Source organism: Tenrec ecaudatus, chromosome 13, assembly GCF_050624435.1.
Source record: "Tenrec ecaudatus isolate mTenEca1 chromosome 13, mTenEca1.hap1, whole genome shotgun sequence".
Lineage (NCBI taxonomy): Eukaryota > Metazoa > Chordata > Mammalia > Afrosoricida > Tenrecidae > Tenrec > Tenrec ecaudatus.
In genome coordinates, this window is record NC_134542.1 from 77,033,246 (window position 1) to 77,046,085 (window position 12,840).

Here is a 12,840-nt window from a genome sequence, read left to right on the forward strand (position 1 = left end):
TGACAAGCCATAGCACCAATTATTGTCTCTGTGCATCCACTCCTTCTGTGCTTCATAAACTGAGTGTGCTAGTCTGGGTTGACTAGAGAAACAAATTCATAGACACTCATGTGTGTTTAAGAAAGAGGTTTATATAAAGAGTAGTTTTATATTAAGAAAACATCCCAGCCAAGTCCAGATCAAGTCCATAGTCCAATATTAGTCTATATGCCCGATACCTGTCTATAAATTCCTCTTAATATTCATGCGCCACATGCAATGATGCTGAATACAGGAGGATCACAGGCCAGTGGATGGAAAGTCTTATGGTGGAAGCATCTCAACACTGGTGTGGGTCTCCACACAGCTCCTCCAGCTCCAGGCCTCTGGCTCCATCAGTACAGCTCCATGAGGCTTGTCAACAGGAATGTCTCTCAGGAAGAGTGTGTGTCCAGTCTCCAGGGAGGAAGACAGAAGTTCCTAGAAGCCGCAGGAGAAGGTCATGTCCACACAGAGGCTTCATTCGCTATAACCAGGAGATTATGTAACTGCCACGCTGGGCAACCTACCAGAAACAATAAAAAACAAAACAGAAAGAATGATAATGATGTAAATATAAAGAGTAAGAAAAAAGACCACCAACAATATTTAAAAATGCAGAGAAGAAATTTCTGTCATAGAACAAGCGAGAAATACTTAAGCCTAGAGAAAATGTAGGTTGGATCAAGAGGAAGGTCAGTTGTCCACGTATTGTATTATACCATGGTTCAATGCACCATAATCAAGTTTAAAATACTCTCTGTCTGGTAGGAAAGCTATTTGAGTCCCTTGCCTGTGGCCAGAGTGCATCTGCCAGAGACTTAATCTGATTAGATATTCGCACATGGATTTGGGGCTCCCACTGTCCTCTGTAGCCTTTTACAAATTGGGTGTTCACAATTTAAGCTCTGATACTTTTCCCTGCATCGTATTTGGATTTTGTAATTGTTACCATTTAATCACATAGGTTGATGTGCTTCTTCCATGTATCCAGTGTATCCAATGACATAGAATTTGAGTGTAGTCCATCGGTGAGCTGAATTCCATGAGTTATTCCTTTGTACAGATTGATTTCTTAATTTATTGAGCTCTGTTTATTTACATTGAGTATCAAGGTTGGTGATAGGGGAAAATTTCCTGTAACATTTCTTACAAGGGCAGATCCTTGATAATCAGATTAATATCTGTCATTATTAATGCAAGAGGAACATTGAGATATTAAATATGTCATGGTCTGGGTCTCTTTCATCGGACGACCACAAAGCCAGGAGCCCTCCCCAACATCCAATGACTGCCATTTCCACGGTCTGGGGTGGCCATCCTCTGCTTCCTCTCCCATCAGGGAATTTCCGTCCTCAGTCCAAAGGTAGTTTGGAGGTAGGCTTCGAGGGTTGGGTGGAAACATATTTGAAATGTCTGCCCAGGAACAGAGAACCAGGTTAATTCTTCCCTTTGGTTCCCCACAATTATTGGTTAGCATCCCTTCCTGATGTGAGGTTGCTCCTCCCCATTTACCCACCATGTCCACCAACAGAAATACCAATACCACCTCTGAAAGGTAGATGCTCCCTTCCAATACCGACTGAACTTGACTTCCAGGACGGTTCTTCTCTCATTTCTGTGGAGGGCCTGTTGATTAGTTGCAGCCTGGTCTCAATGTTGGTCAGCATCAAGCGGATGGTCTTCTCCAGGTTCTCCTTCTGGAAGGAATGGCTCCAGTCAATGTGAAGGCTCCTCGTTGGGTGTACGTATGCAGTACGCATAAGGAGGATTACCATATGTACTTGAGTACAAGCCAAGTTTTCAGCACATTTTAATGCAGTTTTCGTGGTAAAAGTAGGTGCCGCCGTGGATATTCGGGTCAGCTTATACTTGACTATATGCAGTATGTGTGGTTCATGCCCGGTAGGCGGAATTTTTACCTCTATGTTTTGGGATTGGTCTCTAAGATTTGTTTAATTCATGTTTCCCCTTAGAGCAGTGGACTCATATCTTTGTCCTTTTGGGGTTGACTTACCTAACTCAGCATAAGGGCTTCCAGATCCTTCCATGTCATGCAGTGTTTCATTTTGAAGTTTAAGGATGCAGTGTCCCATTGTGTGTGTGTGCCATTGTGTCTTTATCCATTCTTCCACCATTGGGTACTTGGGCTGCTTCTAGTTTCTTGCAACTGTGAACGGTGCTGCGATAAACAGGAGAGAGCATGCACACACCCGTGTTGTGTCCCTTCTTTCTTGGGGGCATGACTAATACTGGAACACCTGGATTGTGTGGGTCCTAAATTCCCAGTTGCCTTCAGTATTGCCATATCATTCCCCACAGTAGTTGTATGTCACTAACAGCATGTCCGATTCTCTCCACAACCTCTCCAGCATTTGGTGTTTTCGCTTTTTCAGTTGAGCCAGCATTGTGGATGTAAAGTGGTATCTCATTGTGGTTTTATTTTGTCTCCCCCTGATGCCTAATGAACATGAGTATTTTTTCATGCGTTTGTTAGCCATTTGTACTGCATTTTAAAACTATCTGGTCATGAATTTTTCTGATTTCTTAATTGGGTCATTTGTTATTTTCTTATTGAACTGTTGTAGATTTCTGTATATTTTGGAATTTAGACCCTTGTCTGATATGTCACTGTCAAAAATTTTTCCCAATAAGTGGGCTATCTTTTACTCTCCTGATGCAATCTTTTGATGTGCATAGGTGACGTGATTTCAGCACGTCCATGCCGTCTGTCTTGTCCTCTGCTGTGTGCGCCCCCGTCATTACAGTTGGTAGTCGATGTGTGCCCTGTCATAGAGTCCTTTAGTTTGTTTCAGTTTTGTCATTGATGATCCTGAAAGCTCTGGGGTTTATATTGGGTCTTTAATTCATCTTGAGGGTTTGTTTGTTTGTTTGTTTATGCATGGGGAGAGGTATAGGTCATGTTTCATTCTTTTGCATATAGAAATCCAATTGCTCCAACACCATTTGTTATAGAAGCTATCTTTGTCCCATTGGATATTTCTAGGTCATTGCCAAAGATTACTTGCTTGTAGGCTGATGTATTTATGTCTGGGTTTTCTTTTCTGATCCGTTGGTCTATACAAATCTTGTTGTACCGATACCACACTGTTTTGACTACTGTGGCTATGATGTAGGTTTTTAGGTCAGGCAATGCTAGACCTCCTACTTGGTTCTTATTTTTAAGTTCTTTGCTTACCCTGGGTCTTTTGCCTACCCATATGAAATTTGTAATTCGTTTTTCCATTTCTTAAAAATATGCATTTAGGATTGGATTAGGATTAAATTATATCTGTAGAATGTTTTAGGCAGTACTGACATTTTCACAATAATATGTCTATCTATCTATGAGCATGGGCTATTCTTCCTTTTCTGTAGGTATTTCTTGTTTCTTGTAGCAATGTTGTGTAGTTTCCTCTATATAGGTGTTTTGTTTATTTGGTTAGGTTTATTCCCGAGTATTTAATCTTTTGTGTTGTTATTGTAAATGACATTGTTGTTTTAATGTATTCTTGCTGGTATAGAGGAATCTGACTGATGTTTGATTGTTAATTTTATATCCTGCTACTTTGCTGAATCCTTCTATTGTTTCCAGTAGGCTTTTCGTGGAGTTTGGGCATTACTTATATATAGGATCATATCATCTACCAATAGTGAGAGTTTCACTTCTTCATTGCCTATTTGTATTCCCTTTACTTCTTTTTGTGGCCTGATGGCTCTAGCTATGACTTCCAACATAATATTTGTTAAGAGTGGTGATAGGGGCATCCTTGTCTAGACCCTGTGCAGCATACTCCAAATACGAAGTCAATACAATTAGATAGGTCCCCTTCACAGTGGCTTTGGAAGCTACAGCACCAACTGGATCTCTCTTCTTTACCCTCTGGGTTAGATTGGGTTCTTGAGAGAAGCAAAATCAGTGGTTCCTGAATGTGTGTGTACCTAGAAAGAGATGTATATCAAGAAATGGCACATGTTGTTGATGTAGGTCTAAGTTCAGTACACTGCAAGTGAAGTTCAGTACACTGCAAGTGAAGCTTCTCCTGATTCATGGAAGCTGAAAAGGAAGCAGGATGATAAAACAGAGGCAGCAGGAGACATAGGCTAGTGGATGCAGAGGTAGATGAATCCAAAGTCGGCTGAATAACTCTACCATCCACTGGAATAGGGAGGTGATGCAACAGGAGATCAATGAACCAGATGCACAATCCACACCAGCGCAAGATGAAGGAGCCAGAAGGTTTAGACTCTGCTAAGTTTGTCCCTTAGAAACAAAGGACACATCCCTAAGTATGTATCATCATGCTTATTGATAGCTTGAGCTCCATCCCTATTCTTACACTAAAGGGTCTATCTGGTATAATCCTTATCGGACCCCAAATTTTTTACTCTAAAAAATTAAGACTACTTAAATCACTCAAAGTAGAGTGTAAAAATTAGTGATCTATAGCATAATAAACTTTCAATAAAAGTGAATCTGCATTGGAGCTAAATTTTGAGTCAAACTTGAATTTTCTGAAAATCTCTCTTAATGGTGGGTTAAAAGTATATATATATATATTTTTTTTAAAAAAAAACATGAACAAATTTTATTATTTACTTTAGGCAAGCATTCTTCCATAGTCCCTCTGATTCAGATTTCCAGTACTAGCAACTTTTAAATTTACAGACTTCAGGTGACTTTTAATTGAATTTCTGTGTGATCCAAAGATGTTTGTAGCTTCAGTGCTCAATGTACTAATGTCACAAAGTTATAAATTTTATATGATCCATCATGTGTTTTATTTGGTCTAGGCAAATGTATGGCAATGTTCAGATCAATGCATTTGATAGATAAATATTCCAAACTACAATATCTCCCTTAATAAAGTGCTAAAAATATATATATATATATCCTTTTCTATCGTAGCTTTAACAACACTAGTAGAGGGACATCTACAGATTACAAGCGAGTTTTCCAAATTTCATTGTTAGGTCAAGAAACTGCGCTCTCAGTTGGCTATCGGCAATCAGAGGTCCTGCTCACCTTAGTTCTCAATGTAACTGAAAAGTGGAATCACAAATAGAAAATAACTGACACTACAATTCCCAACTTGGAGCATATGATGTAATTGATGATTTTATACATCTTTCTACGTGATTTTCATGTGCAACGAGGGTTAAGAAGTGCCCGAGATCAGTGGTTCTCAACCTTCCTAATGTCATGAACCTTTAATACAGTTCCTCATGTTGTGGGTGATCCCCAACCATAAAATTATTTCATTGCTACTTCATAACTGTAATATTGCTACTGTTATGAATCATAATGTAAATATGTGATATGCAGGATGTATTTTCATTGTTACAAATTGAACATAATTAAAGCAAAGTGATTGATCATAAAACAGTATGCAATTACATATATTGAACTATTTATTTCTAATTACAAATAAATGAAATTTTGTCTTGAAGCATGGCACTCCTTCACTTCATGCCAGGCCTACGTGGGCCTAGCTGCATGTGGACCAACCCACCTGGAGACTGAGGAGCAGCGCCTCAGTTCCTAAAACCATCGGAAATATTTGTTTTCCGATGGTCTTAGGTGACCCCTGTGAAAGGGTCGTTTGAATAGGCCCTTTGGCTTTTTCCTTTCAAGGGCTATTCTTTGGGGGCAGCATGTGGACTCAGGTAAGTACCCCCAACCCACTGCCGTCTAGTGGGTTCCAGCGCAGAGTGCTGCATTAGGAAGATTAGAGCAGCCTCACAGAGAGAGCAAGGCTAGGCATCCTCGTGGCAGCACACTGCTCCGCTTTCTCCCATGGTGTAGTTCATCCGTATGAACTGCGGTGACCTAGAAGCCGAGCCCTTCCCGACTGGGCCACCGGGCCTCCTCGGGGCTTCTCTGGGTCATCTGCTTTATTTCAACGTGCCAATAATTTGACTGGAGCGCCTTGGGGAGGGTTGCCTGGTGATTCGAAATCAGAGTAGTGCATTGTCCATTTCTTCCAGGACGACTGAGTAGGTCCCAGCTCCAGCACATGAGCTGCATGAGAAAGCTTGCTGGGGAAATGACTTTGTCCTCACTGGCCGAGGAGAGGTAAGTGGGAGACTGAAAACCTCCTGGCTCTGCTTCTTTCAATCTACTTCAACCTAAGATTGTGGCAAGCAAGGATGCTTGGTGCTGTTCGAGCCAATTTTCCATCCAGGAGAGAAGAGCCGCGATGACCCGAGAGCGCATCCTGGAGTTCTGATTTCCAGCAATCATTCCTTTTTCTTGTTATAAGAGGAAAATCAATCCAGTTTGCTGAGCTACATTTATGCAGCCATCCTTTACCTCGTGACTGCAAGCAGACTTGCCAGGATGGTCCTTCCCATACCACACTGCATGGTGAACCTGGCACAGCTCCCAAAATATATCCCAACATTCACAAAGGACACATATTCTTACTATTGCTCTTGGATTGATTTCTTAATTCGTGATCCTAATCACGTTTGTTTGTTTTTTTGTTTTTTTTTTACAAATACGGTTGCTTTCCATATAGCTTACTCCCCTACAAAATGTCCCGTTGGCGTAATGGTTTACACTTTATGCTCTGTGGTAGTAACATAATCTGCTGTCAATTTGACTTAAGAGTGAAGGGGTGAAGTTTAGCCTGTCAATCAGGTCACAGCTTGATGACCTCATTTGGAGGCGCCAAAGAAATAAATAGCTCACTGGAAGTAGTACTCAGGCTCACTCCCTGCAAGACATTTCTCCGGACAAGACATGTTGAGCTACACTAGAGCCCAGGAGCTGAAGGAGCCACATGGAGACCCCTGCCAACATTGAGATGTTTCCACTACCACTGGATCCACAAGACTTTCCACCCACTGGCCTCTGATCTTCCTGCGTTCAGTATCATTGCATGTATTTCATGAGTCTGAAGAGGACTTTATAGATTGGTTTCAGGCATATGGGCTAATATTGGACTTATGGACTTGAGCTGGACTAGGCTGTGCTGTTTTCTCAATATCCAATTGCTCTTATATATAAAGCTCTTTCTTATACACTTATGAGTGTCTATGAATTTGTTTCTCTGGTTGGTGGTTCAAACCTACTAGCTGCTCCACAAGAGAAAGAGAAAACTTTCTACCCCCACAAATGGTCAAAGCTTCAGAAACTCATGAGAATGGTTCTACTCTATGTTATCTGGTTGTTATGATTATGAATCCACTTGGTGACAGTGAGCTTTACTCCATCACATGATCAAGGGTAATGTAATGAAGAGGTATTGCTGAAACCCAGGTGGGGACAGAGCATGATAGTGGGACAGGAAGAAAGTCAAGGGAAAAAGAGGAAAGAGCTGGGAGACAAAGGGCATTTATAGAGGTCTAGACAAAGACATGTACATATGCAAATATATATGAGGATGGGGAAATAGATCTATGTGCCTATATTTATAGGCTTAGAATTAAGGTGGCAGAAGGACATTGGGCCTCTACTCAAGAACTCCCTAAATACAAGAATACTTTCTTCGATTAAATTGGCATTGTATAATGCTCACCCTCCCGACACAACTGCTGAAGACAAAGCGGGTAAATAAGCAAATGTGAAGAAAGCTGATGGTGCCCGGCTATCAAAAGATATAGTGTCTGGGGTCTTAAAGGCTTGAAGATAAACAAGTGGCCATCTAGCTCAGAAGCAACAAAGCCCACATAGAAGACACACCAATCTGTGTGATCACATGGTTCCAAAGGGATCAGTTATAAGGCATCAAAGAACAAAAAATCATATCAGTGCACACCTCCATGATACTATCGCTGAGGACAAACGGGTACATAAGCAAATGTGGCAAAGAAAGCTGATGGTGCCCGGCTATCAAAAGAGATAGCATCTGGGGTCTTAAAGGCTTGAAGGCAAACAAGCAGCCCTCTAGCTCAGAAGCAACAAAGCCCACATGGAAGAAGCACACCAGCCTGTGCGATCACGAGGTGTCAAAAGGATCAGGTATAAGGCATCAGAACAACAAAAAAATCTTACCATAGTGAATGAAGGGGGAAGTGCAGAGTGGAGACCCAAAACTCATATGTTGGCCACTGGAGATCCCCTTGCAGAGGGGTCTAGTGGAGGAGATGAGTCAGTCAGGGTGCGATGCAGAACCGATGAAGAATACAGCTTTTGTCTAGTTCCTAAACACTCCCCCCCCCCCACCTACTATCGTAATCCAAATTCTACCTTGCAAGTCTGGATAGAGCAGAGGATGTACCCTGGTACAGATAGAAGTTGGAGGCACAGGGAATCCAGGGCGGATGATACCTTCAGGATCAGGAGTGTGAGTGGTGATACTGGGAGGGTAGAGGGAGAATGGGTTGGAAGGGGGGAGCAGATAACAAGGATCTACATGTGACCTCCTCCCTGGGGGACGGACAACAGAGAAAGGGGAGAGGGGAGATGTCAGACAGAGTAAGATATGACAAAATAATAATTTGTGAATTATCAGGGGTTCATGGGGAAGGGGAAAGGGAGGGGGGGAAAAGAGGACCTGATGCAGAGGGCTTGGGTGGAGAGCAGATGCTTTGGGGGTGATGAGGGCAATGAATGTACAGATGTGCTTTACACAATTGATGTATGTGTGGATTGTGATGAGAGTTGTATGAGCCCCTAATAAAACGTTTAAAAAATAGAATGTATACTTGAAATGAAAACAAAACATAACAATTGCTCTTTGATATAAAGTTCTCTCTTACACACATGAGTATCTCCTTGAATTTGTTTCTCTAGTGTTCCCGGACTAGCACAGGTATGTGTAAATCTGGGTTGACTAGAGAAACAAAGACATAGACTCGTATGTACATACGAAAGCGCTTTATATAATAGAGCAATTGTATATTGAGAAAATACCCCAACCCAGTCCAGATCAAGTCCATCGGCCTGATACTAGCCCATATATCCAATACCAGTTTATAAATTCCTGTTCAGATTAATGCGACACCTGCAACGATAATGAATGCAGGAAGATCACAGGCCAGTGGGTGAAAAGTCTGGTGGATTCAGTGGCCATGGAAGCCTCTCAGCAGTGGCATGGGTCTTCATGTAGCTCCTCCAGCTCTCTGAGTGACTCAATACAGGAAGGTGCAGCAGTAAAAGAGAGGTTCTTTCAGGGCCCAATAAGTCTCTATGTGGCTTGTCCACAGGAAGACAAAGGCCCAGAGAGAGAGGAAGTTCCCAGAATCCTCATGAGGAGGCCATGCCCCAAAGGAGGCATCATCAGGCTGTGACCTGATTGACAGGCTAGGCTATACCTCTTCACTTATTTACCAAGTTGACATGAAATTATGTAACTACCACAGAGTGTAATTGTCACTGCTTCTGAGATGTAGGAAACACAAATAGAATGCTATGTAGCAGTGAGAGTCTATTCGCTGGTATCTTTTGTTTCCATTTAGAGTGGCTTTTTAAACTGGTGGCTTTTTAAACTGGTAGGGCTGAAGCACATCTTCTGTTCTTAGAAAGCACATGGACAGAGAGAAAAACCAAATGAACCAAGACATCTATAAAAGAAAGAAACAGCAACAGATCTCCTAACTCTAAGGAGAAAGGAAACAGAAACGGGTTTAGAAAACAGCAAGGAAAGGAAGAAATGAGGAGGAACTCTACAAAGGCAACTCCCTTTACAAAATGGAAAATAAAATAAACTAAATCACATTACAAAAATATCAACAACACCAAAAACCAAACTCATTGCCATGTAGTCAATAATGATTCATAGTGATGCCATGGAGTTGCTGGTGGTTTTGAACTGCCGACCATGTTGGTCACAGCCCAATGCAAAACCACAACACCACTAGGACTCCTTCCAAAAATATAGATTCTCTTTCCTTTTTTTAAAAAACAATGCCTTTTAAGAGATGTGGATGACTTGGCTTTTGTGTCCTCAAACTTCTCTCACTGGAAGAGGGCATATCGAAAGTATTGCTAATTTCTTTTTTTTTTCATTTTATTGGGGGCGTTTACTGATATTATTACAACCCATATTTCCATTAGATCAAGCATAATTGTACAATTTCTGCCATCACCATTTTTAATACATTTTCTTTTCTTCTTGAACTCCTTCATATTATCTTCCCCTTTATCCCCTTTCTCCCCCACGCTACCACCCATCCCTCAATATATTATATATCATTATTGTTTTTGTTGTTTGCCTTAATTTCCACCATCCCATTTATCCAATCACCTAATTTCTGAATCACCTAAATTCCCTTTGAGTGGGGTTGTACAGTCATCATTGCTATCAGTTCTCCCTTCCCCCTTCCCCCCCCTTCCCATATCCTCAGGGAGTCATTATTCCCCTTGATATTTTTGAGGGGTTTATCTATCATGAATTGCATGCATTGAAGGATCTTGGTTGTACCAATGTATAAATTGCAGGGCTAGCAAGGTTAGTGAGGTACAGCTAAGGCCATAATAGTGAGAGGAGAAATTTTAAAGTACTGGAGGATAGTTGTGAGTTTCATCAGTGCTCTACTCCTCCCTGCATGTATTGCCCCTTCCATATGGCCCTTCTGTGAGAGCTGTCCCATTTTTTTTACAGGTCGGCATTGGGCCTTCACCTTGCCTATGTTCCTTCCGTCCGTTTGATCACTCAGTTTTGAACTTCTGGTATCTATTCCCATCGACATCTCATGAATTTCATACCCAAAGAAACAAACTTTTCAGAAGACATAGTTCTGCCTAGTGCCCAGTACATAAGTTTTCAATCTGCATACATCCAACAATCCATGTATTTTAGTCTAAAACCTGTCCTGTGCATGCATACTTTCCTCTTCTCAACAGTAATTTAAATTTTATACCATTAGCTAAATTTATGATACTATTCATAGAATTACCATATGCCCCATGGAATACTTTATCATAATCCTCAATAAAACAATAATGCTGTCTCTAATGTGGAGTGGGGATAACATAAAGCATGTATGTATATATATATATATATATGTATATATACATTTTGAGCTCACACTTAATTGCAAACCTTAATCTAAGAATAGTTGGTTCTTATCAGTGGCCCTACTTGATATTTGCCCTCATGAAAAGACCACTGAAGACATGGACACTGTAGCAAAGTATGGTGAAGAAATCAGATGGTGCCCGGCTATCAGAAAGAATAGTTTCGGAGGTCTTCAAGGCTTGTCTTAAAATGAGCAGCCATCTAAAGGAGATGTCAGCTAAGTCTGCACAGAAGAAGCACACCAGCCAGCATGATCAAACAGTTATTAACAATAGTATCCAAGATCAGAGAGAGTGTCTGTATCATGACTTCGGTTCTGAGGACCTGCCTGGTTTTTGGCAGGCTGTGGATGACAATGAGAGCTCTGAATCTATTGACAGAGTCGGGGGAGGAGGGGTGGGGGGGGTGGAGTAAGCTGACACTGAATTCCCCGGGCCCACTGACCCAGGGTAGGAGCAGCCTCACCTCCAGAGAGAATGCATCAGAATGCAGACTCAGCCTCACCTCCAGAGAGAATGCATCAGAATGCAGACTCAGCCTCACCTCCAGAGAGAATGCATCAGAATGCAGACTACTACAGGTAAAAAGTTCAGGTAAAAAGTATCGTCTTGCTATTTGTTTTTCCTTTGAACCCATCTTCAACCTGTTCTAGTTTTTATTACATTCAGCTATCTTTTGGATGGAGGTTCTTCTGTGTTTTATTCTCTTGTAAGTTGTTGTCTTGTTTTTTGTTGTTATTCTGCTTCGTAATTATTTTTGTTTCAACTTGAGTGTTTTTTTTTAAATATGAAGCTCAGAGTAGGGAAATCTATAGAGACAGCAACTAGATTAATGTTAGGGTTATGACAAGAGAGGTTGGTGGGAATAAAATCGGGAAGCTAATAAGGACGTCTTCAAGAATGAAGACAATGTTCTCAAATTGCTGGGGCGATGAATGCACAACTCCCTTTAATATACTCAAACACTGAGTGGTATGGTACATGAATTCTATACCAATAAATGGTTAACAAAAGGAACAGACTTGGATCCTTACTAGGAGTGCAAAGGGAGGGAGAAAATGGGGAACAATAGGCTCGGGCAGGGGCTGGCAAACTTTTGAGTTGGAAGAGCCAATCCTGTCTCTCACAACGATTTAACAATTATTGAAGAGTCATAAATGTATTTTTACAAATACATGAAAAATCATTATCTAATAATAACCTTTAAATTGTTTTGTAATTTTACTTCAGAGCCTCATGTATGTGCCCAAAGAGCCACATGTAGCTCCAGAGAAGTTTGTCAAGCCCTGGTCTAGAGGCAAGACAGACGTTAACGTAGGACAATCTCCTAAAAGAGGGAGAAGAGCAAAATAGTGGTGGTGGTGGGGGGGGGTCAAGCTATTGGGAGATTTGATAGGTTGTCTAAGTTTGTTGAATACAAAAATGATGGCATGCAATGTAAGTACGCACTTAAGTCACAATAAAACTTTTTTAATAAAAACGCTTCCTTCTGTGGAGGCGCCCGTGATTATATTATGTCCTATGAGGAAATCCTTCTAGATGACCCCTTGGGAAAACCAAAAATCCACATCATTAACTTTCTGAGTCGACCTCTCTGCCTCGAGTTTAACGGCTGCTCCACTCAGAAGTCACTGCTTTTGGCTGGTCTTTTCTTATTCCTGCGCACCCAAATGAGACGAAGGCACGTGTATAACTGAAAGCACTTGCTTGCCCAGATAAACTGATCACAGAGGCATCTTATATAGGCCTGTTTGTGTGCAGTACACCAGATGAACCGAACCCTGGGAGCATATTTTAGCCTCCTCTCTTGTATAAGGTCATTATGAATGGGAGCCGACTTGATGGGACTTGTGTGA